The 24,908-nt window shown below is 43.4% G+C and overlaps 1 protein-coding gene across 4 annotated transcripts in view; it reads right to left on the reverse strand.

Annotated features, from left to right (window-relative positions):
• FYN (FYN proto-oncogene, Src family tyrosine kinase) overlaps positions 1-24,679 on the reverse strand; it is a 214,445-nt gene extending 189,766 nt beyond the window's left edge. For 3 of the 4 annotated variants that reach the window (XM_086707615.1, XM_086707614.1, XM_086707604.1), the window contains exon 1: positions 24,541-24,679. The gene's annotated coding sequence lies outside the window, so the exon portion shown is untranslated. The remainder of the gene's footprint in view (positions 1-24,540) is intronic. The other variant, XM_086707605.1, reaches the window with a different exon arrangement.
• Positions 24,680-24,908: the final 229 nt, after the last annotated feature.

A 24,908-nucleotide genomic window follows, 5' to 3' on the forward strand; every position in this document is an offset into this window, starting at 1 on the left:
AGCACCGTCATTCTGATCTCACCAACTCTGCTGGGTAAGTATAGTTTTCTCCTAATTAGCTGTCAGGGCCCAGGACGAAATCACCTTTTCACTCCTGTTTTCCTCTGGTCCCACTTCCGTGCAGAACTAGATTTCCTTTCCTCTGTGTTCTTACAGCACCTTACACAGTTCCTGCGTCCTGGTCTTCCCTGCTCCAGAGCAGCGCTCAGCCCAACAGGGGTTTCAGCTCTGCTGATGGAGGGGTGAAGGGTGAAGAGAGCCGGTGACAGAGTGACTGATGAAGAACTGACCAATAGAGCTGACTCAAGCTGCACGTAGGGTAGGGGTGTGTGTTGGGGGGAGGGCTGGAGGACAGAAATGCAGGGTGTGCCCACATACCGCACATGCCACATAGATAACCAGAAGCTGACCTTTCTTTCAATTTCATCCTGTGTCTTTAGCTATAAATAAGTGACAAAGATCCAATCTGGAGATTCTGCTATTATTTTTAATATTAGCCAGTGTTTCCTTTCCACTTAAAAAATGTGCCTGAGAAACTGACGCTCAATATGTTAGAGTCATAACCACAACTCCTGTGTGAAGAAGGAGACTTGAGGGATATGACAAATCCAAGACTTAAATCATGGTTCTGGGTTTTGTTTGATTATTTCAAGAAAAGGAAGATTGAGAGAGAAATGAAATCTACTTTTCTCTTGCCACAGAATCTTCTCTATTTCCAATTCAAACCTTCTTACTACTTGCAAAAGATTTAAAATATTCATCGACCTGCCAAAAAACATCTGCATGCTACTCGACACATCTATTCACATCTGAATGCCTTCTTTCTGCTCCAACGATCATTGCTGTATTCAGTCAAACTAAAGTGAGAACCTCAGAACTGTACGTGGTGTGATGTCAGTGGCACCGAGGATAAAATGGCCATTTGACAGCAACTTCCATATCAAGTGTGTCGACAGGGGCACTGCTCCTTTGGTTATTAACTTAGGATCCAAGGCACAAAAAAGACCAGGCAGGGCCAGACTCTGCCACAATTCCAAAGAAAGCTAAGACACACACAGAGCGTACACAGAAGCTCCTCAATGTTCCCCGGTGAAGGGGAGGCCCCTGGCTCCCTGCCTGCAGCCTGGGAACAGGCCCACTCTCTCAGTGGGCTTCCTGAGGCCTTCACAGCTGCACACAGACACGCAGTGCAGTGTTTGGGACCATCTACGCTCAAGGTCACCACAATCTTCTGTGTGCCCAACAGCTGGGGCAGGCCCCGGAGACAGGAGCCAGCTCAGACAAAGCCCTTTGTTGTGGGGTATTCCTCATTGCCTGGTTTCCCCAGGAAAAATGTATTTTCCTTTAGCCATTCACTCTGGCCCTACCTCATTCTCCTGCGTCCTTCTCCACACATGAACCTTTTAACAAAGTTAAAAGCTAACCTCCCATCTTACTTCCCTCCCACCCTGGTAAAGGCACAGTGACACAATGGTGTCCATGTGCACAATGGTTAAGAGCAGAGGGCCTTGACAATGTTGGTGACAGGTCAAGACTCCTGAAGAGTTTAAAGGAAAGGGTCTAGCTTGGGAGAGGACAGTAAAGGTGGCTGGGGATCGCCTTTGGGTATCCTATGCTAGGAAGATGTACTTTGTCGTATAATCTCATTCTTATTTCTTTTATACAAACATTGATTTACTTCACTGAAAAGGTAATATACGCTCAATGAAAAATCTGGAAAATCTGGAACCCCTGTTATGATGTTGGAACTTTCCCCTTCTGGCCATTATTTCTATGCTTATGTAAATGTTAACCGCTACTACAGCACCTCCAACTTGCATGTCACAACTGACGGCACATACAACTTATTTTGCATAGAGGCAAACAGTGGGGGGCAGGGTACCCTCAATATGAACAATGTACCTAGTAAAATTAATTGCAGGATCTATTTCAAGTAGTAAGGCACAAAAGGGAGGCTACATCACCTAAGGATGCTTCTCACCACTGACCTATGAATTACTCTCTAAAACACAAAATTTTGGTCCATAGCCAGGGAGGAAGTGGTTGGATTCAGTTGTTTTGTTTTGTTTTTTTTTTTAGTCTTTTAATGTTTATTTTTGAGAGAGAGAGAGAGAGAGAGAGAGAGAGAGAGACGGAACATGAGCAGGGAAGGAGCAGAGAGAAATGGAGACACAGAATCCAAAGCAGGCTCCAGCTCTGAGCTATCAGCACAGAGCCCAATGTGGGGCGTGAACCCACAAGCTGCAAGATCATGACCTGAGCCAAAGTCAGATGCTCAACCAACTGAGCTACTCAGGCGTCTGGGTTGGATCCAGTTCTATCTCTAGCTCTGTAATTTATTTGTTCTGTGACTGGGTGGGGGCAGGGGTGCAGGAAGGGTGACATTAAATAACCCATGGGGCCAGGCAGGTAAAACAAATGAATGAAGCAGGTGAGGTGGGGCTTGGGTGAGCTGAAGAGCCCTGAGGCCGCTGTCATGAGAGAACACAGGCTTGGTTTTGTCAGACCTTCCAATTTTTTTCAAAAGAAACAGGGAATCTCAGTTTTTATACAAAAATGCCCCATTTAAAAATGTTCATTTAATTTTTAAAATGCCTCATGTGGCCTAATGAAACATAATAAACAAGGGTATAATCTGGCCCATAGACTGGTTTGCTATCTGTTTAAGTCATAAGATCCAGCCCTTGGTTTCTCTTAATATTAAATAGGAAATTGGCCGCTATCCGCCCCTTGGGGTTATTTAAGAGCATGGGGGAGGGGGATTATTATCACGTAACAAAATAATCCAAGCCCATTCAGATGCACAAAGCAGAGTAACATGATCCCTTGGTTTTATGTAATGTTAATAGATGTGGCTTCATTTTTTTGTAGAATTATTTGAAATGTATAATTATACATGTTAGCTTCCAAACAAACAAAAGAGGTAATTGTAATAGCCTTGGAGGACGAGGGTGTGACCAACTCGATCAAGCAGTGGGGTGGAAGTCTGAGGGGAATGGCTTTGATTTTTTTTAAACAAACACTGTGTAGAGACAGGTGGTGTAGACAACCCTCTCAAGAAACACTGCACTAAAGGGCAGCACAGCAACGAGGTGGTCTCTACGTGAGAATGCAAGGTGAAAATAACTTAATCTTAAAAATGGATGAAATCACAAATGTGGTGACAGAATGAGCATCATGTTAGAATAAACAAACAAAAAAGAAACCCCAAGTACCAACTAAAGCAATTATGTCAGCAAAATACTAGACAGTATTGGGTGCAGTAAAAATTTTATTATTAAGAGTGAAGAAGTTAAGATCTAGTTACGCTGGTTTTCTTAAACAAGAAGTCGGGGAGGGGGGAAGATCTTTACTACAACACACATTGCCCCACATTTTACACTGTGCCATTTCTGTATTTGTCCTTTTTAGCCTACTTCTAGCAGTCTCTCTTTGCTAAAATACATTAGTTGCCATGGAAACAATGTCATAGTGTGTAAAACCACTCACTGTCCTTGGAAAGGCATTCATGATAAAAACTGAACAGTAGCATGTTTTAAAAAGCAATCCCATAGACAGCAGTTGTGTAAGAACACCACAAGATGTCAAAATTGTGACTTCGAGGTATTCCTCCACCACCATCATATGGTCCGGTTTCCCCCAAGTCAACCAGTGAAGCACCTTTCCTCCTCTTGTACACCAAGACTAATTACAACAAAATCTCCCATCTAATGTTGGTGAAAACAATAGATTCCCTGTGAGGCACGCTCACTTCTCTCGATGGGGTGGGGCTGGGAAACTGCAGAATCAGAAGGTTTGTAGGCATGATAACACCTCTGCTAATGACAAGGATTTAGTCCTGTGATACGTGCTGCTGTCCAATTTTGTTTTAAGAGAGGGAAATAATACTTAGGACATAGAGATTTACACTTGCTTTTCCCTATTGTCACAGATTAGCAAGACACTCTTTCTTTTTTCCTTTCATCAACACAAAGTAGACCATATTTATTTCTCTGAGATAATACATTGAGCAGCTTTCATGTGCCATGTTGGCAAAGGAAACAGGCAAGATATGGGTCCCCTGGAAGCTGAAAATCTGGTGGAGCCAACTGGGCAAGGGTGGGAGCATAAAAGGCCTCCTGGGCCTTGGTGAAGAGCCGGATTTTATTCTAACTGCAAATAGGAAGATAATTGAGTGGTGTTCCCCAGCAACATGATCTCACATAGATTTTTAAAAGCTCACTCAGCTATGTGGGAAGTGGGATTGGAAGTCAACAGTGGAGGAGCGCAGAGCAGTAATGTCATCAGAATCGTCCCAATGAAAGAGGGCAATACAAAGCAGATGGAGAAATGTGATCTCTAATTGGGGTGACTTTGCACCTTGGCTCCTCTGTGAAAATGCTAGATGATATCTACTGTCCTGGGCACTCGTCAGATTAAACATTTGTGTAAATGATTCATTTTTAAGCCAAGTATTATTATTAGTTGCATCAAAATGTACCAAGATTGGATTTGCATTTCCAGCTTCTGCCATAGATAGACTTAACTGCCAGTGGGTGAGATAATCTCAAGGTGAAGAGAATTTTCTGAAAGGTGACCAATGACAATCCATCTCTTTTCCTGTCCTTTTCCAATCTTGGCCTAAGTAAACACCTCCCTCTCAAGGAAAATAGACAGGATGCTCACCAATAAAATAAAGAACACTTGGACATGAGCAGCTCAGGGCAGCCAACTCCTCCCAGTCTCAGAGGGCAGTGCCCCTGGCAGATGCTGGATGCAGTGATCAGTTGTGCTGTGAGCCATGCTGCAGCTAGAGTTGCACAAGACACCCATCACAAGGGTCAGTGAGAAACAGAAGATTACAGGTTAGGTGTACATGAAATATATTCAGGACATGGCCCTTCTCAAGAATGGTGTAAATGCTTTCATTACAGTGTTCTTGTCATTTATCGATGGCTATTCTAATTCACTTCGTAACGTGCCTTTTGGCGATAATGAAACAAAAAGGAAAAAATGGCAAATTCAGTGAAAAATTAAGTACTGTATTTCTATTTTTCGAGAAAGCTGATGATGGAATGTTAACGCATACAAACTGCTGGTTAATATTCATTATCCACCATGGGAGCCATAGTGATATCATTCACTCCATAAACCACAGCCACAAATCTACAGAAGCACAGATCAGCAACTACTTCAAATGTTAATCACTTTTGTAATAAGGTTGTGTCCGAGGATGACAATCTAACACATACTGCTATAGAAGGTTCACTAACATAGCACTCTAGGAAGTATGACTTTTCTTTTAGATCAAATGCTTGCTATTCTAAGTTGATTCTGCTTATTTCTGAGTAAATAAGTACATATATGAAAAGCGAAGTGATAGCTTTTAATGTGTTGGCTTCATTAGCAAAAGAAAAGAAATTTAACCGTTAAATGATTCCAGTTTTAGGTAGTATTAACCAGTGGTTTAAGTAGAAAAAAATCAATTCCAACAGTGGTTTGCTTTTTTTTTTTCCATCTATTTCCTGGGATCAAATAAAGCTTGTGGAAGTTCATTCTGTCACAGGTGAAACATCTCCTGTTACTGTGAATGCCACTGTAAATTGTAAAAAGTTTAACATGAGGGGGTGCCTGGGTGGCTCAGTCGGTTAAGCATCTGACTCTTGATTTCAGGTCAGGTCATGGTCTCACGGTTCATGGATTCAAGCCCTGCACTGGGCCTTCTGCTGGCAGCAGAGATTGCTTGGGATTCTCTCTCTGCCCCTCCCATGCTCTTTCTCTCAAAAATGAATAAATAAAAACTTAAAAAAAAAAAAAAAAGCTTAACATGAGAGAGGAAATTATTTGTTTTTTAGGCGAAATACACATATAAATTTTATAATGCTAAAAAACAACTGCCCTTACTAAATCAAGAAACCTATGGAACAGAAAGTCACTTGGAATTGCGTATGCATATGCATAACTCATAACTGCATTCAAATAAGTGGCTATATCCTACCAAATGCAAAAAAAAAAAAACACAAAAAACTATAGATGTAGAAATCGACAAATAATAGGAAAACACAACTACCAAATTTTTCTGACAAAGTTTTGTGAATATTATTAACATTTCAGCACAATAATATGTGCCTTTTACTTTGCCACCTGTCATCAGCAACCAAGTTTTAGAAAAAATGTTTGAGGGGCTCCTGGGTAGCTAAGTCAGTTAAGCGTCTGACTCTTGATTTTAGCTCAGGTCATGATCTCACATTTCGTAAGTTCGAGCCCCCTGAGCCTTGTGAGTTGGAGCTTGGGATTCTCTCTCTCCCTTTTCTCTCTGCTCCTCCCCTGCTCATGCTCGCTCGCTCTCTCTCTCTCTCTCTCAAAATAAATAAACTTTAACCAAAAAAAAGAAAAAAATGTTTGAGAAACGATTCTCTAAATCAACCTAGTTGTTGCATAATGGTATGATAGATGAATCCTGTAAAGTTTGGGTGCATTCTGTTCCAAAACAGTTGGAAATCTTTCATTAAAGCAGTGAACGAAGCGCCAAAACACTTCAGTTCTTTAAAGCTTTTAGCCAATTGCAGTTATTGAAAACAAGGCTTGCAAAAAGGAAGATGTTGAAATTTATCCCGACAAAGCAAAGGAGGGACTAAAAACAGTGTCCAAGATTTAATTCTGAAATTGTATTATGATGTGTTGAAGGATCTCGACTTGAGGTGATGTTTTGATGGTGCTCCTAGTTTTAATTGGATACATTTATATTAGGAACCAGAATGGAGCGAAATTATGAAGATCTACAATTTGTGTCATCTAAATGTGACAAGACATTCAAAAGGACCACAGAGGAATTTATTTTCATGAGTTCTGTAAAAATATTTATTAATGATAAAAATCCTGAGGGTAAAAGACCTGTGAAAATATTTGGGCTAAAATATTAACACATTTCAACACGTAAAAAGTTAGCCCGAGGAAAGCCTCCATTTAGCAGAATTTGCTCTGAGCTCATGTGCATCGGTAGAAAGAACTATTTTCTCTGCGAAAAAAATATTTTGATGTATACCATGAATGCCAACTGATGACAGTAACAATTTCATAGTGACTATAAGACACAACTTTGAAGACGACTAGAGGCAAGCCTATGAGAATATTTAAAACAGTTCATTCTTCATAAAAAATATGTGACATGGGTATTAGAGACATATAGCTAGAAACTGACTAGAGTGAATGTATACCCCAAATAATTATGGTCATATGTTCTTTTTAATGCTTACTCAGTATAAAAATGTTTTTTTCTTCTAATGTACATGGACATGTTTTTAAGTTTTAGAAATTTTATTTTTCCGATTTTGAAGGTCCAAACATGGTATCAGTTAATAAATCAACCTTTAAAAATTCTATAGTATTGATTATTTTAGTGACTCCTTTCCACAGTGTTATGATCCCACATCTCGAGTTCTCTTGGCTCCCACTGACAGATGAGGAAAAATAGGAGATGCGTGTATATTTTGAGAAGATGTGCTCAAAGTGCCACCATAATTTTCTAGTAGAAAAGTATATAAGCAGCATCCTCAACACACCACCAAATACACACTTTTTAAAGCAAGACTAAAGATTTCCCTTCTCAAATTACTAGGAATTTCAAGAAACAGCAGGTTTTAAAACATCTTCTTAAATGTAGCATCATCCTTGTACGAATGTCAAGTTGGGATGAGACATAATTAAAAAGAGCTAACTGGTTTCTGCGCCTGCCACCTACCCCCCCCCCCCCCATTTAGTGTTCTGGTAACTACTTATGAGTTATACTCGAAAATGAATCCCTCCATATACTCATGCTTTATTTAGTACATGAGGACTGAATAAAAGTGAAGAGTTTCTCCCATGATAATCAGAGATTGAATACAATCTCTAGTATTCATCCTGATTCCTTTAAAATATGGAACTGAAGGATCACACCCAGTAAATCTTCTCTTCTAGTCTCCAGTATCACAGTAAATTGATTAAAGAAAGTCCTGAAATTCTAATAATTTCCACTGAAATGAGTCTCCCTGGCAACTGAAGTCCTCCCTTCCAGGGCACTCAGAAGAACTGCCACAAACTAAAAACAGGAAGCCCAAATCCCCACTACATTTGGGAAAATCTGGTAGACAAGCCTGCTCCTTGAGGGCAGATCTTCCCACTTCTTGCCCAAAGTGAACCTAATACACGTATGCGAAGACATGATTTACTCAAAAGAAAAAGCATACTCTAAGAATACAAGCCAGCGAATATGCTGCCATCATTGTTACCATCATCATCATCATCAAGATAAAATACAGCTCAGATGCAATGTGGCAGGAGAGAAATTTACACCTATTACTCAGCTGTACACACACAAGAAATGTTACTTAAGGACACCTGGCTGGCTCAGTCACTGGAGCATGCAACTCTTGATCTCAGGGTCATGAGTTCCCACCCCTTGTTGGGCCTAGAGCTTCCTAAATAAATACTTTTTTTTTATTTAAAATTTTTTTAACGTTTATTTATTATCGAGAGACAGAGCATGAGCATGGGAGGGGCAGACACAGAATCCGAAACAGGCTCCAGGCTCTGAGCTGTCAGCACAGAGCCTGACACTGGGCTTGAACCCACCAACCGGGAGATCATGACCTGAGTCGAAGTCAGACGCTCAACTGAGCCACCCAGGCACCCCAATGAATAAATACTTTTTAAAAATGTTACTTCATTTCTCCAGTGTTTAATTCAAATTGATCATGACCACTGCATTTCTGATGATAGTAACAAAAACAATCTTGCCACTTCAAGATAACTTAATCCCTTCAGATTAAAAATTCTTAGTTGCTTCAGGGCAATTAGTCAAATTAAACTTCTCTAAACTGCCTCTCAGGGCTGTGTTCTTTTCCCTTGCCCTTCTGCCCCCACCCCAGGTTAGCAGGATGGGGAGAGGACCTAGTCTAGGCACTGCCCTCCATGCCCTCACTGGCGTCCCTGGGATGTTTCATCCCTTTGTCTTTGGGTGTTGGCCTGATTCTGCTGATGTGACTGGTAGATTGAACCCAACCAGTCTCCAGGAGTGAGACTGCACAGTTCACTCTGTGCCGCCTTCATTCTGCCTCCCAGCTCCCTCTGCACCTCCACATGTGCCTGAGGGGGCCTACAGGCCCGTGGGATCGCTCCTATGCCACATGCAGGCTTTGGGGAATGGAGAGGGCTTGCTTCTGCCTAAACACGCCCCCCTGTAGAGTACACTACAGGTAGTTTCCTTCCAGGGTTCCAGACCAAATGCAAGGTATGGGTGCTCTCTGCAAGCAGATTCTCCTCCACTCTCCTGAAGTGGGGGATCTCAGCCACCCATTCATTTAGCTCTAGTCTCCTCCTAATCTCTACAAGCTCCATGCTCCATCCCAGGAAGGTATTTCCTCCTTCCTGCATGGCTTACTACACAATATATACCAGGCCTTCTGAGATCTGCCTCCTTGGAATCCACAATCATTTTTCTTCTAACAAAGCCTGCCTCTTTTGAGTGAAGGCCTGGGCTAATTCTGGTCTCTGAAACATGCTTCAAGGGCTTGTTTTGAAAGTCAAAAGCTGAACAACGTCTTCTTTGTCCTAGACCATATTCTGTCCTCCCCCTGAAGTAATGGAATCCTTCGCCTCAATGGGGGAGATTCCCAGGGAAACAAGAATTAGAAGGCAAGTAAAGTAAATTGAATACTAGTTTAAGATTATCCCCCACTAAACAAGGTCATAATGTAAGGTTTCAGAGAGCCCAGAACATTCACCCAGGATTTTTAAATTTTAATTAAAAAAAATTTTTTTGAAGTAAAGTCTACACCCAACATGCGGCTTAAACTGATGACCCTGAGGTCAAGAGTAGCATGCTCTGCTGACTGAGCCAACCAGGCACTCCATTATCCAGGATTTTTTTAAAAGTGCAACATGCTGACATGTCATTCTTCTAGAAGACATCATTTACAGCCAACCCTTGAACAACATAGGTTTGAACTGCACAGGTCTACTTACACCTGGATTTTTCTGGATAAATACTGTACAGTACTGTAAATGTATTTTTTCTTGTGGTTGGTTTTAATATTTTCTCACTTTACTGTAAGAGTATGGTATATAATACATATAACATACAAAATATGTTAATCGGCTTTTGATGATCAATAAGGCTTCCAGTCAACAGATGGCAATTAACATTCAAGTTTTTGGTAATTCAAAAGTTATACATGGATTTTCGACAGCCCAAGGAGTCAGCATCCCTAACTTCTGTGTTGCTCAAGGGTCAACTGTACACATATTTGAACCAAGAGCAAAAGAGGCCTATGGATTTCAGTTTCTTGAAGTATTTATACCTAATGTCCTTAATCATTAATCTACAGTTGAGCAGCTATCCATTCAACAAGGAGCCACCCTTATTCGGCATCATTTTAGAACTCTACACTCCCCTAGGTTTCCTCTTCCGAGGGCTTCCTGCCTTTGTTTCCCCTCTTCCATACCTGCTGTGTTCATGCATCATATCCGTAAGACTACAGATCCTTCCTTACTGCATCTACCATCCCAATTCCAGCTTGCTCCCCTAGCCAGCCTAAATCCTACTTGCAGCTGATTCAACCGATATTTTCCTTAGTCTCTAAGAATATCCTCCTCACTTGATGGTTCAAATCAATTCTCAACTCTAGGTCACCCAACGGTCAGATTTTCCATTCCAAAGTAACAAGTACTACAAGGCCAAATCACAAAACTGGGCTAAAGCGAGCCGTTAAAAAATACCTACAAATTCCAATGGGGCCTCACTATTTCTCTGTAATACATTTTTGGTTTTTTTTAAAGATTTTATTTTTAAGTAATCTCTACACCCAATGTGGGGCTCAAACCCACAACCCTGAGAACAGGAGTCACATGCTCCACTGACTGAGCCAGCCAGTCACCCCTCTCTGTAATAATTTCTATCCATCTATTAAAATATTACTCTATATTTTTGTGGCTGTTTGGACTTCTTCTAGATTCGCCAAGCTGTCCTCCTATCTTTGTTTTTTTTTTTTAATTTTTTTTTTTCAACGTTTATTTATTTTTGGGACAGAGAGAGACAGAGCATGAACGGGGGAGGGGCAGAGAGAGAGGGAGACACAGAATCGGAAACAGGCTCCAGGCTCCGAGCCATCAGCCCAGAGCCCGACGCGGGGCTCGAACTCCCGGACCGCGAGATCATGACCTGGCTGAAGTCGGACGCTTAACCGACTGCGCCACCCAGGCGCCCCTGTCCTCCTATCTTTGAACCTTCCAACCTTGGATAATGGCTCAGCCTCCAATTTTACTGAAAAGCTTCAGGACATCCACACCTTTGAACTTCTTTCTTTTCACATAAAAATGTCAGGGGCGCCTGGGTGACTCAGTTGCTTTAGTGTCCAACTTGGGCTCAGGTCATGATCCCACAGTTTGTGAGTTTGAGCCCTGCATTGGGCTCTGTGCTGACAGCTCAGAGCCTGGAGCCTGTTTCGGATTCTGTGTCTCCCTCCCTCTCTCTGTCTCTCTCTCTCCTGCCCCTCCCACGCTTGCACACATGCTTTCTCTTAAAAATAAATAAACATTAAAAAAAATTTTTTTTAAATGTCAGTATCTTCATCTGCCTCAGTGATAGTTAGAAATCACACGTGTAAAATACTGTGCCTGCCCCTTCGTGGGAATTCAGACTTGCAAATACCCTTCTCATGTGTTCTTTCTCACTTCAAGTTACTGCTAATTTTTATCCTGTTGAGAGCTATAGTGAGTTGAACGGCAGCCCCCTTCCCATTATAAAAGATGCCCATCCGAAATCCCCTCATGGGGAAAAGGGTCTCTGCAGATATAATTAATAAATTAAGGATCTTGATGGGGTGCGTGGGTGGCTCAGTTGGTTAAGCGACCGACTCTTGATTTTGGCACAGGTCATGATATCATGGTTGGTGAGACTGAACCCCATGTTGGGCTTTGTGCTGACAGTGTGTATCCTGCTTGGGATTCTGCTTCCCTCTCTGCCCTTCCCCTGCTCACGTTTTCTCTCTAAACAAGCAAACATTAAAAAATAAAAATAAAAAAGAGGAAGTTAAGGATCTTGAGATGAGACCATCTTGAATTAGGGTAGGCCCTAAATCCAGTGACAAGCATCCTTATGAGAGAGGAGAAAGCCATGTAAAGATGCTCAAAGGAAAATCTCATGTGAATTGGTGGCAGAAACTATAGTGATGGGTCTAAAAGCCAAGGAACGCCCAGGCCTGCCAGCAGCCACCAAAAGTTAGGAAAGAAGCATGGAACAGAGTCTCCAGAACAAGGTGTCACTGGATGTGACACCTTAATTTCAAGACTTTTGGACTCCAGAACGGTGAGAGAAATTTTTCTGTTGTTTTAGGCCACCTAGTTTGGGGTAATTTGTTGCAGCCACAAAAGACTAATACAAGGGCTCCTCTTATACTCATCATGATCTTGCCCCTGCCAACTCTTTGTTGATCCTCTTCCATCCGTTATCCCCCCCTCCCTCCAATCTCACCAACATCACCCTCACTAGTGGATCATTTCCGCATGTTCTAGCTCATCTAGAAGGTTCTTAAAGCCCAGCTGAGTGTCCTGGTGGGCAGCATAGAGCAGGGCTCTTCCCACACTGGCAGTTCTGGATCTCAAGTGCATGGGAGCATTGTTGTGGGGATGGAGGCCAGGGTACTTCAACCCCTACACACAGAACCTCTGTCACAGCTCGGGACAGGAGATCTGGGAAGTGGAGTTTGCCTTGGGAACTCTAGATCGGGGACTCTTAAACCTTCACACAGCGCACCCTTCCTCATTTGGCATACTTGGGCCAAGGTACAAAGAACATCTGCAGTTTTCCAAGTGCCAGTCCTCCTTATATCACATTCAGGCATAAACTAACCAGAACTTCCCTGGAGCTACTGGCACTCACAGAGGCATCTGGCTCAGCTCATTGTTCTGGAGTCCTCATAGGTCCTTGCCAGCCACACCTCACAGGCCTTCACTGAGCAAATCTCAGTCTCTTGGAGAACTACCTGCAACTCTTAACAGTCTGAAATCAACAATGTGTTGAATAATGACTACAAGACGGTGGGAATTATATGGACAACCACACCTATATGAAAAGAAGGATGTGATATGGCACATTATCTACCTATGCCTTGCCTCTAATTTGAAAACAGCATTAGAAGTTGGCATCACTGGCATTTTCACCCAAGGAAGTTGAACATAAGGGGGAACCTAAAACACTGTGCAACCAAAATCTGGGTTCTGAACCATGATTTTGAGGACCTACCAATGCAAAGGACCTGATGTACTACCTACAAGAAGAAACTATATTCAAGATGCATCTCATTCCAGAAGTACTGAAAACACTTGTAAGACCTCCCAGCTTGGAAGCTCAGAATCATAATCAACAAGCATTTAATAAATGCACAGCTCAGTGTAGTGTTACATAGCACAACACAAATGAAATGAGGTGTGCTTTCAGCCTTCTAGAAGCATGCTACTGAAAATGGACAATTCTGACAGGGAGATATACCAAAATGACTGAACATGAACAAACTGGATAAATGCATGAGGTGGTGACATTACATGCCAGCCAAGGAGAGAGTGTATTAGGACACTGGCATGTGATCTCCTGCATTTAAGGAGGTGGCTGTGGAAATGGGAGGGGGGTTGGGGGTGAGGAGGTGCTCAAATCATGGACCATGTATGGTTAAGGAAGGGAAAAAAGTTCACTACCGCTTTCCAAAGACCATAATGGCATTTCAAACAACAGCGAAGCACCAGGTACCTCCCCTCTTTCTGGCTGCAGCAGTTGGACTACATCCATACAAAATGTTCTTATTTATTCTCCCTCCCTTAGATACATGAAAGCTGGCATCCAGGTGAGGGCTAGGCAGGGCGACGCATTCATGAGGAATCACAGAGAACTTTCCACAGGTAGCTGAGAAGACTCTTAATGAGTGGCTGACAAACACTGACTGTTATGCTGTTGTCATCTTGTTACAGAAATGACTCGAGTAATGACCCCTAACCGTGGAAAACATTTCATAAGGTTTATTTTCAGTCATTCTTTTGATGGAGATACAGAGGCTCTGGTTGGGGTACAGTGTTAGTCATGACTTTGTAGGACCTGAAGTCTAGAAAAGAACCTTCCTCCCCTGCCAGGGAGATTCTTCAGATGCTGATACTACCAAGTGAACCAAATTAACACAGGGAGAGGATGGCACTTCCACAGTCACGGCTGGATGTCACATGGCTGAGGGACTCAGGTAAATGCTACTTGGAGAGGTGCAGATATGGATGGGCACCGGCTTCCCCAGTCCTCTCAGACTTCCAGGCACAACCCTGGTGGCCACTCTGCACTCTTCCACCATCCACTACTGTTTTCTTCCAACTTCCTCCCAGTGTTGAAACATTCTGCATTTCTCCTGGTCTTGGATGTCACTGCACCACTGGTAACTTCCTATGGTTTTTAGTGAAAATCTTATTGGTGAAAACCTGATGGCAGAGGACAAAGAAGTAACTATTTCCCTGACCACTCTAAATGTTTAACCAAAAGCTCAAGATTACGAGGGCAAGATCTTTAAACACACACCATCCTCAAAATACAACAGTGGTTCCTGAACCAGTCTGGGACAATCATTGACCCTAAACCATGCGGGCTGGTAGAGAGTCAACCTGGTGCCATCAGAAACTACAAAAACTACACAGGCTCAACATCCAAGCCCCACAGATGGCCAGGAGACCAGCTACATACTCCGGGGCCCTGCTCCAGGGCCTCTCCAAATAAACATCCACTGAATATCTACACTACGAATGACATCGTGCTACCTGCTATGGGGGGCCAGCAAACAACATTTTTGCACACAAAGGGCCAACAGTTTCTTGAGAATACAGGACCCACACAGATTCCTTGGAGACCTATAGTCTAAACTAAATTAGTAACTGGATATATGACCTTGGGCAAGTCACAAAATCTCTCTGAACCTTAGATCTCTCCTATGAGAGTTTAACTAACAACATAAGGCATCATTTATTAGGAGACAACTGGTCATAAGTATTCAATGTAAGAGGATGAGGAGATTAGGGGAAACTTCCTAAAGCTGGGATTGAAAAATGGGTAGAATTCTGAGGGAAAAGAAGGGCTAGGGGATTTCAAGAAGGGAAAACAAAGGCCAGAACACATTTTTCATATTAATGAGATACTAGACTGACATCTGGCTAATCAAGTGTTAGTATAGTGGTAAATGAGGTGAGCCAAGTATGACTAAGAATGTGGACATGGAAGGTGTTGAATGCCAGCCTAAGGAATTTGGTCTTTGCTCCTATTCACTGGGTTGTAAGTAAAGGGACAAGGGAAGAGAACCAGTATCTACATCAGCTGGTACATCCATTTCACATGGATCAACAGCCCCTCACTCAATTTAGAAGGTATAGGAGTGAAGCAACTGCAATCATTATTTGCAAACCACGGGAGAGCCTGAAGGACATAACATATCAAGAGAATATAGACTGGGCAACAGTATATATAAAGGACAGCCACAGAATTGGCATTTTCAAGTAAAAGGAGATGATGAAAGACAGAGAATGACAGAATGTTAGCATTCGTTGATAACTCAGCTCCTACAACTGAAAACAATGAGGTGCTCTATATTTGTAGGTTAGACAGTAAACTCTACAATGAAAGGTGAAAGCCTCCAAACTTTGAGAGCAAATAATAGAAACCATGAACAGAAATCAGCACTTTTCAGGTATCCTTGTGTGCATGTGCCTAGTTATAGGCCACAGATCACACAATTCTGGAATAAAATGAAAACTGAAATGAAAATCAAATTTTATAAGTGACAATATTTGAAACTGTTATTGCTTTTAAATAGATACGACAACGTATGGAAATGAAGAAACTTGTTAGTGTTTATTTGGCTTTTGGGTAGAATGTAATTTGGAGGGTGGGGGTGATCCCACAGAAATACAGATTCAGTAACTTTTGCTGGGGATTAAAAGAAGAAAGGATTGGGAAAAGTGCCCTGGGCTTTGTTGTGGGAAAGGCGATCTGGCTCATTTTTAATTTTCCATTAAAGCCCTACTTTTCAGTATAAAGCAGATGGAATCCTTATACAACTCCATGAAAAGCCTACTATTTTTGGGAACCTCAAAGACGGAAGCTCTGAGAAAAATGAAAGTGTTTAAATTCATCAGATAAAATCCCACCAGCACATTCAAAAGAAGCAGGTACTTAGAAATCTTAAAAATACAAAGTAAGTGGTCTTTCTGTGATTGATTTCTGATCCCCAGCCTCCCCTGGGCGGCTGCTGACTCGGGCTGACTGATGATTTTCTACCACTTCACAGCCTGCCCCCATCAATGTGGATGAGACTCACTATGCCTGCTTCATTCCTTGTCTTTCAGAAGCTGCCTCCCTGATGGTTCCATCCCTACTGCCATTCTCATATCCAGAAGGGAGTTCGGTGCTCAACCCTGACAGCCCCAGACCTACTGACTCAGAAGATGGCCCGGAGATATGCACTCTGTAAGATCCTCAGAGAATATTCATGTAACCATGACCCTAAAACTCTCTCCTTATTATTATGAGCTAAGACCTAGTTCAATATATTGTTTGTTGTTCTGCCAGGGTGGATGGAAGAACAAGAGAGCTGCTGTTTACAGAGCATGGACTGTGAGGTACTGGGCTAGGAGATGATATCCACTGTCTCCATACTCATGGCTTACAATCTCATTTGAAAGATGGAACAAAATTAGTGTTAGGAGCATAGATTTCTGGAACCAGACTGTCCAGGTTCAGATTCCAGCTCTAATGCTTACTAGCTGTGTGAGCCTGACTAAATCGCTTAACCTCTAAACCTCAGTTTTCCCATCTGTTAAGTAGGAATAATGATAGTATACCATGGAATAGTGCTGGGTGTTGTGTTGGCCAATTGACCATGAATATGATATTGTCCCTGACTTCCAAAGAGCTCATAAGTCAATGAAAAAGACCAGTATTCACCCATTCTTCCACCCAGCTGATTCCATCTTGCTTTACAAGTCCAACTATGATGATGGTGATGATGAGGTAGAAATCAAGTGCCATGGGGGCCCACAGAAAGGACCAAAGAGGGGGCTTCCCAGAAGGTGAGTCTTGAGAGGAGTAATGAAGTAGTGAGGTTTCCACTGGGGGGAAAAGGTGTCTTTATATCCTCTAACACTTAACACAGAAACAACCGCAAAGCAAAGGCAAGGTCATTTGAAAGTAGGCAGGGAAAGAGGAACCACAGCTTTGGAGCAAAAGCAGGCATGAGCCTAGGAGCCAGACAGACTTGACTTCTTTAGTAATTAGCTGTGTGACAATGGGCAAGTTACTTTACCTTTCTGAGCCTCAGTCTTCCCATTTGATCAATGGGGATAATAACACCCGCCTCATGGAGTTGTTATAATTAAGTAAATTACTGTATGTAAAGCACTTAACAAGGCCTCTGGGGTGCAATAAAAGCGGTAGGTATTATTATTTTTATGGTGTATTTAAGGAGGGGTGAGTAGCTATGGTGTGCTACATGGTTTTTTACATTATCACAAGGCCAGAAGTAAGCAGTCCTCAGAAAAAGCCTTATGAATTGAAATGAACAATGGGCTAAAACTTTCTCATGCTGTATTTTTTTTCTCCCCCAAATTTATAGTTAATAGACGTTCAATACACATTTGTCCAAACCAACAGGGTGCTGTTGAGGACATGGGGTCTACAAGGGCTGAATATATGATGACCTCTGCTTCCTAAAAATACCCAGGAAGGACCCAAGTCGGCTTCCGATCCAGAGTGAGGCCTCACGTGGGTCACCCTGGAAGCACGGAGATGAATGGGGAAATGCTCTCATCCAAACATTACGACAACTCAGAGCCTTACAAACGTTGTTAAAGTTTCATGAGTCAGTAAGCATTATCTTTCCTTCCCACGTTTTTATTAGACGATAAATCCAGTTCAATTTATATCCTTCTAGGATTACTGTGTCCTAATCAAGTCCAGAGTGCCACTTATTCCTAGGCTGTCTGTACTGAATGTCACCCAAGTCCCTCCAGGTAATACGGTTTAGGCTACTCATGTGTTTTAGTGGCTAAAAATTAGATTTGCTCAACTAGAAACACTGAGCACTCTCTCTCTAACCCAAATCACCATTTATTCATAGGAACCAAGTGCATGAAAGTCATAACTCAGGTCTTCTCCCCCTACTCTCTAGTTTGTTCTGTCTTCAGGAGGTATGGTGACATTCTGAAGTCAAACTCAAGGGATTTACATTGTTAATAGGTTAAAATTCTGGTTATCTGACTAAAACCAAGAAAGTCTTTGATAGGGCTAACTTCAAAGTGCTTTTGTTTTTTTTTTTACTCTCAAGAATAAAAAAGGCTCTGCATTTCTAACAAAGACTTGCTAAGTATGCTGTTTTCAATCATACTATATAAACTTTCCAAGCTTTCCAGTAATTCTTGATCCAGACCTGACAATCCATCACCCAAATCTCTGCCTAAAATATTCAAAATTTCCTTCTATGCAGACAGTACATCTTCACCTTTCCTTCCCTAAGGGATATATGTATTGTATGTATATCTGTTACATGTATGTGTGTACACACACACACACGCATACATTTTAACAACAGCAGCAAACTCATCACTTTTCCCATATGTGGGGTTTTACGTTTATTAACTCACAGACTCCTCACAGCAAAGCTTTGAGGTAAGAACTATTATCTCCGGGTTAAAGGTGAAAAAAGGGAGGCGCGGAGTTTAGGTAGCTTGGCCCCGTTCACACAGCTGGAAGGGGCTGAACCCGGCCCACACCTGAGTCCATGCTCTTGACCACATCCTTCGCCTGGACTGAATGGCTTGACAGTGGACCTTAAGTGGTGACTCTGCCACCTTGGACAAGTCACCTAGCCTCTCTGGGCCTCCTTTTTCCTCCTAAGTAAAACAGACGTGTTGGACTACGTGGTCTCTAGTCCCTTAAGGTCTTATGTTCCACAGTTTTGATACATGTTTCTATCTTGGTCTAGGGAGCAGCAGAGTCTTAGACCTCCACCCCTTATCTTCCTGATGCTGCTCTGGCTGGATTTGGAGATCTTTGGTGCTAAATCAAACTGCACTTTTCATTCTTAATTTTGCTTAATGTCCGGGGCATAACCCTCTCCTCCTGGTGATCAAGGAAACCTCTCTCCCCTGGGCCTGCTCAACACTCTGGCTCTTCCATTCAGGGTTCCTCTAACCTCCCCCATTCCTGGGCTCTCCCCCAGCCCTGTCTACAAAGTCCCTGAGTATACTGCCCATGTCCATTATTTCAAGTAGTTTCTAATTTGCTGCTAATAGACGTATATTTAAGTCTTACTCTTCACTCCTATGACATACCTCAACCTGAAAGTCCTAAGTGTCCATGATAAAGTCATCATTTGACATACCTGTCCTCTCTTACTGTATTACCTATCTACATGTTTCTCTCCACCTAATTTCCCAGGACCCCTCTTCTTCCCTGCCCCTCAATATACTGTCTTACCCTCTCTTACTCTGTTTTTTTTTTTGTTATTGTTGTTCCATCTCCACTTCCATTTCTTCCATTCAGACTTTTATATATTGCTCATCTGAGTTTCCATAACTACCTTCCCCGCATTGGTCTTGACTGCCTCTGCAACAGCCTACACTGTGGCCAGATAATCTTTTATAAAATACAAATTAGATCAAAGCATCATCTCCACTTACAACTGTTAAATGGCATTCTGACATTCTGGCCCTTGAACAATGCAGGAATTAGGGGTGCCAATCCCCACGCAGTCGAAAATTTGTGTATAATTTTTTTACTCCCCCAAAACTTAACTATTAAAAGCCTACTGTTGAGACTGCTGCTAACATAAACAGTTGATTAACACATATTTTATATGCTATATGTATTATATACTATATTCCTGACAATAAAGTAAGCTGGAGAAAAAAATGTTAAGATAATCACCAGGAAAATACATTTCCAATACTATACCATATTTATCAAAAAAAAAAAAATCTGCATATAAGTGGACTGTGTGCAAACCTAAGTTGTTCAAGGGTCAACTGCACTTACAAGAACACTCAGATTTTTCTCTAGCCTATCTTCTTCCTCTGTCTCTCTACAATACCCCCCCCCCTCCAAAAACTACTTCCAATTTCCTAAAAGTGCATTTGCCTTCCGGGGCAATGGCCTTTCTACAACACTCTACTAGCTGACTCCTACTCTTATCTCAAAGACACCTCCTCCAACCTTTGCTGCCTGGCTGCCCCACTTTTCCACCTCTTTGTGTAGTTCATGCTCCATTCTACGTGCTCTCTTCCTCTTGTGAGGGCCCCTAGAATCACAGCAGGCAGAGACTTCCTTTGTCCAGGTAAGTTCCTTAGAGCAGGATCACACCTCTGCCCCTGAAGCATGTAGCTCAGTGTCTGGTAAATGGTAGATACAATGAATGAATGTTGCTGAATGAGGAAATATGTATGACCATTCACATTTACCCACCTATCTGTGGCCCACAGAAGGACACAGCTTAAAATAGAAATCACACAGAGTAAAAGTATTTCCAGTATCAACATGCTTTGCTTTCCCATCTTGAACTTTTTAAATTTAAATATAAGGTTGTTTCACAACAACTAGAAGTATCAGTTTCCAAAGTATTTAGCTATCTTCCTCTTATGGCATGTAACATATTTTAATTAATATTATTATATCCATATATAGTATTTTGCATATTGCCTAGTGGCTGAGAGCAAGGGATTTGAAACCAAACTAATTGGGTCTGAACTGTGACTGTACCACCTAATAACTATATGATCTTCAGTTAGTTACTTAACCTCCCCTGCTTCAATTTCCCACCTGTAAAAGGGAGAGAAGTGAAACCACTTCAGATCATTATTGCTAAGACCAGAACTTCAACAGCGCTTGACAGATAATAAATGCTCAATAAAAATTAGCTATTATTTATTTACTTTTATCTCCCCTGGCAGACTGTGAGCCCCTGAAGAAAAGGACAGCAGATGCATTCATTTTCATGACCCTATCTCCCAGTGCCTTGCACACAGGAACACACTTGGCTAATGTTTCCAGAACAGATGAATATAATGAACCGTTTGTAGCAAAAATATATGCATTATTAACTATGATGAATAGTATGGACAGCATTGCTCCAATAGTTTGGAGGCCTGTGGAGAACAGAGACTATCCAGAACACGAGCAGTTTGCCCTGCTCCTGGAGGTCTGGAAACTTAGTCTCCGTGGAATACGCAGATATCACAATCACCAAGTCAGGACAGCTGTGTGGTGAAGGGGACCCAGGCAGGACTGAGTGCTGTGCTGGCTAGGGCTCCCTTCTCATTAGCATGGCCCCAGGCAAGAAGGTTCTCTGCACTCTGCTTAATTTCCTCTTTCAGTTAAGAAGGTAGGACTGTGATTTCTAAGGACCCTCCCAGCCACTTTGGGAGTCTATAAAATCAACAAATAAAAAAAATCTAGGCCAAGAAAGGTTCTACTAGAGTAAAAGAACCATACCAAAGTCAACACAGGAGGCATGAGATCACTGTATTACAAGTAATCACTGAGTGGGAACTACTTGAACCAACAAAAAGCAAAGTTTTATGAAACATGTTTAAAATAAAAAGATCTGAACTTATGAAATCAAAAGAATAAAAGAAATGATGGGTTTATGCTCCAGGTTTCCATACAATTTAGTTTTCATCAGCCTACAAACTCCTTGAGGGCAATGACTGTGCCTTGTTGAATGGCAACATATGGCAAGGCTGCTGGCCCAAAATATATTTCTTCTTTTTTCTTAGTCACATGGCTAACCTACATTTCCCAGGCTCCCCTGCAGTTAAATGCGGCCACCTAACCAGCCCTTGTGTACAGAATGTCAGTGGAAGTGATAGGTGTCATTTCCAGGCCAAGGCATTTAAAAAGTGGACTACTGCATGAGGAATAATAAATGTCTATTGCCTTTGAGCCATTACGTTTCTGCAGGCCTATTTGTTACAGATGCTAACGTTAGTTTAATAAATCCAAGTGCCTGGCACATACCAAAGACCTAACTCACATTTACTGAAACAGGATAAGACCAGGTTCCTTCTCTCAATGTGCTGACCAATTAATGATGGAAACAGAGACAGGCCAAACGTTATGCCTGCTGCTGAGGTCTGAAAACAAAATTGGAGGCGTGGTGATTTGTTTGGTGGGGAGGATAAAGAAAACATCAAAGACTTTTGAGCTGAGCCCTAAAGGTTAAACAGAATGCAAGCAGATCTGATGGGATTGGAGAGTCCAGACCCAGGACAAAGCATAAAGTACAGAAAGCAGAGTGTGCATTTGTTCACATTCAACCTTATCATTAAGTCTCTTTAGCTCGGTCAACACAGTGTGAGCTTATTGTGCACGGACTTTCCTTCCTGGGTCTGGCATCAAACAAACAACCCTTTGTTTTTACAGCATACCCATTAACCCTATTGCTTTTTTTAAATATAAAAAGTTCCATGATGAATGTCCTTAGAAAGTACAGAAGTAAATGTTTAATGAATCATGACTCTTTGCTAATAAAATTCTTGAAAAATGACTCTTTCCTAATAAAATTCTTGAAAAACAAACTTAAGAGTCAAGGAGCCATGCTCTTAGGAATCAACGGGTTCAACCTACGTTTTCATATTATCAATTAAGCATGTAATAGCCACTGGCTTACAAAATGGAACATTAAGCCTCCAGATTTACATTAACATTTCCTCCTTGAGAGGAACACCAAACAGATGGTTCAAAGTTCAATCAAAAGATTCTCTACATCCTCGGCTCATAGTTAAGTGCCCCCCTACCCCCAAACGTTAGATAGTTAACAAACCACTTCCTCCAAAAGTCTGTGAGTCCCTTCATCTGAAAGCACAGTACCCATGGGGCCAGGACTCAGGAGAAAGAGCACAAAGGGTGGAAAGTATTGCAGTCGCTTGGGGTGGTGAGAGGAAGGATGTGGGTGTCTGAAGACTCCCCTGAAGCAGGGAAGAGACACAGTCTCCCACGGCCTTCCAAATACCAATTTGAATGCTGTGTTTTTGATGCCCCCGGAAACTTGTTTAAATATAAGGGTAAAACAACACCAATGGGCAGACAAAATTTCAAGACTTCAGCACTTCTTAGACTTGAGGGAAGAAGCAAATCTAGCTGCCTCACTCGTATCAAATACTAATTTAATTATCTGACTCAGAAGCCAAATTCTTCTGCTCCCACACCGATTTATCCTACCCCAGCTTTTTAGTACCTATCCTCAGAGGAGAGGAGGTTCAAACAAGGTGGAGGAAGGCTATCTTGATAAGAAAGCAACTCTTGGGACTGCTGGAATCATTTCCCCCTTAAATCTAAGAAGTATTGCAGCTGCCAGTCAACGCTACTGGGTCCATGAATACAGCAAAATGACAGCACCTGCCACCCTGCAGCATCTGGGGCCTTTTATGTTTTGGTAAATGTGGCAGGAAAGACTCTCAGAGAGAAAATCAACTGCTTTATCTGAGAGAAAGGGAAGCCCCAGTGAAGAGAAAGAAGAATCATCGTGCCCATCCTTGGGTACTTTGTGTGTCTCCTCTCTGTACACTGAAAGGGCTCTTTGTGTCACACACACACACACACACACACACACACACACACACCCGGCGAGTCTGTGTGATTTATTAAGGGGAGGAGGGGCAAGAAGGGTGATTTTATTATCCCGCTTCTCACTGAGTCCCAGCAAATCTCCGCCTGGGCCCAACCTCAGTGGCCTCTTTCTGGCCCAGTCCCCTCCGCCTGTGGCCGCAGAGATAAGAGAGGGGAGGCGACCAAACAAAAAACCGTCATCGATCTGGGAAGTAGAGAGGAAATTCAGCGGGCAGGGAAGAGAAAGGAGGTTGAGGGAACAGAAGGGGTGGGGAGGCAGAGAAGAAGAGCGAAGGCTCCAGCAAGGGGGACAGGGGAAGGTTGGGCGGGTGGTGGCACAGGAAGAGTGAAGGGGAGGATGGGGGAAGTGCTAGGGAGGTGCCAGAAATAGGCAGGAGGATGAGCTGAGGAAAGCGACGACCGCAGAAGGAGGCCGAGAGGTGGAGGAGTGGGGCAGGGGTGGGGTGGGGTGGGGAGGGAAGCAGCACGGGGCATCAATTATTAAGTGATTACATCATCCCTGACATTAAAACAACACACACAGACCGAGTCCCCGCGGGGGGCCCCCGAAAGGAGGGCGAGGGTGGAGTCTGGGCCAGCCTCGCCCCCCTGACAATTCCTATTCTCACCCTGCGCCCGCTCGCAGGCGAGGAAACGGGCCCCCCATCCCTGCGCTACCTCAGGGCCGCACCCCGCAGAGGTGTCCTCCCGCGCGGCCGCGGGAAGACTCCGAGCGGGGCCAACTCCCCGGCAGCCCCGCGGGGCGCCCCGGAGGCAGCAGCGGCGACCGCCGGGAGACTGCAGCGCGGGGCCCCGCGGCGGGGGCGGCGCAGCGCGGGGGCGTCGGTGGCCCGCGTCTCCGCAGCATCCCCACCGCCTCCCAGGGCGCATCCCCGGCCGCTTACCTGCGCGGCGCTCAGGCTCCGGAGCCCATTCACATGGTCTTCTCCCCGCCCTCCTCCCGCGCGGCCGAGGCGGTTCCGGGGGTTCCTCGGCGGGCCCGGGAGACGGTGGGCCTTCCGAGAGCGCCGAGGGGGCGGCGCCGGGTGTCCCCGGCCCGGCGGCCGGATCCCTCCCTGGCGCGGACGGCGGCCGCCGGGCGGTGCGGCGCGGGCGGCGGCTTTGTGTGTGCCCAGAGAGCTCTCGGTGCGCTGGCTGAAGCGCCGCGCGCCCGGACGTTGGAGGACGCGCGGCTCCGAGGGCAGCCTGCTTCTGCTTTCGCGGCCGGCCGGCGGGCGGGTCTCGGCGGCCTTTGGTCACGACGACCCCTCCT

This window comes from Puma concolor, chromosome B2, assembly GCF_028749965.1.
Source record: "Puma concolor isolate L17-30 chromosome B2, mPumCon1.1.hap2, whole genome shotgun sequence".
NCBI lineage: Eukaryota > Metazoa > Chordata > Mammalia > Carnivora > Felidae > Puma > Puma concolor.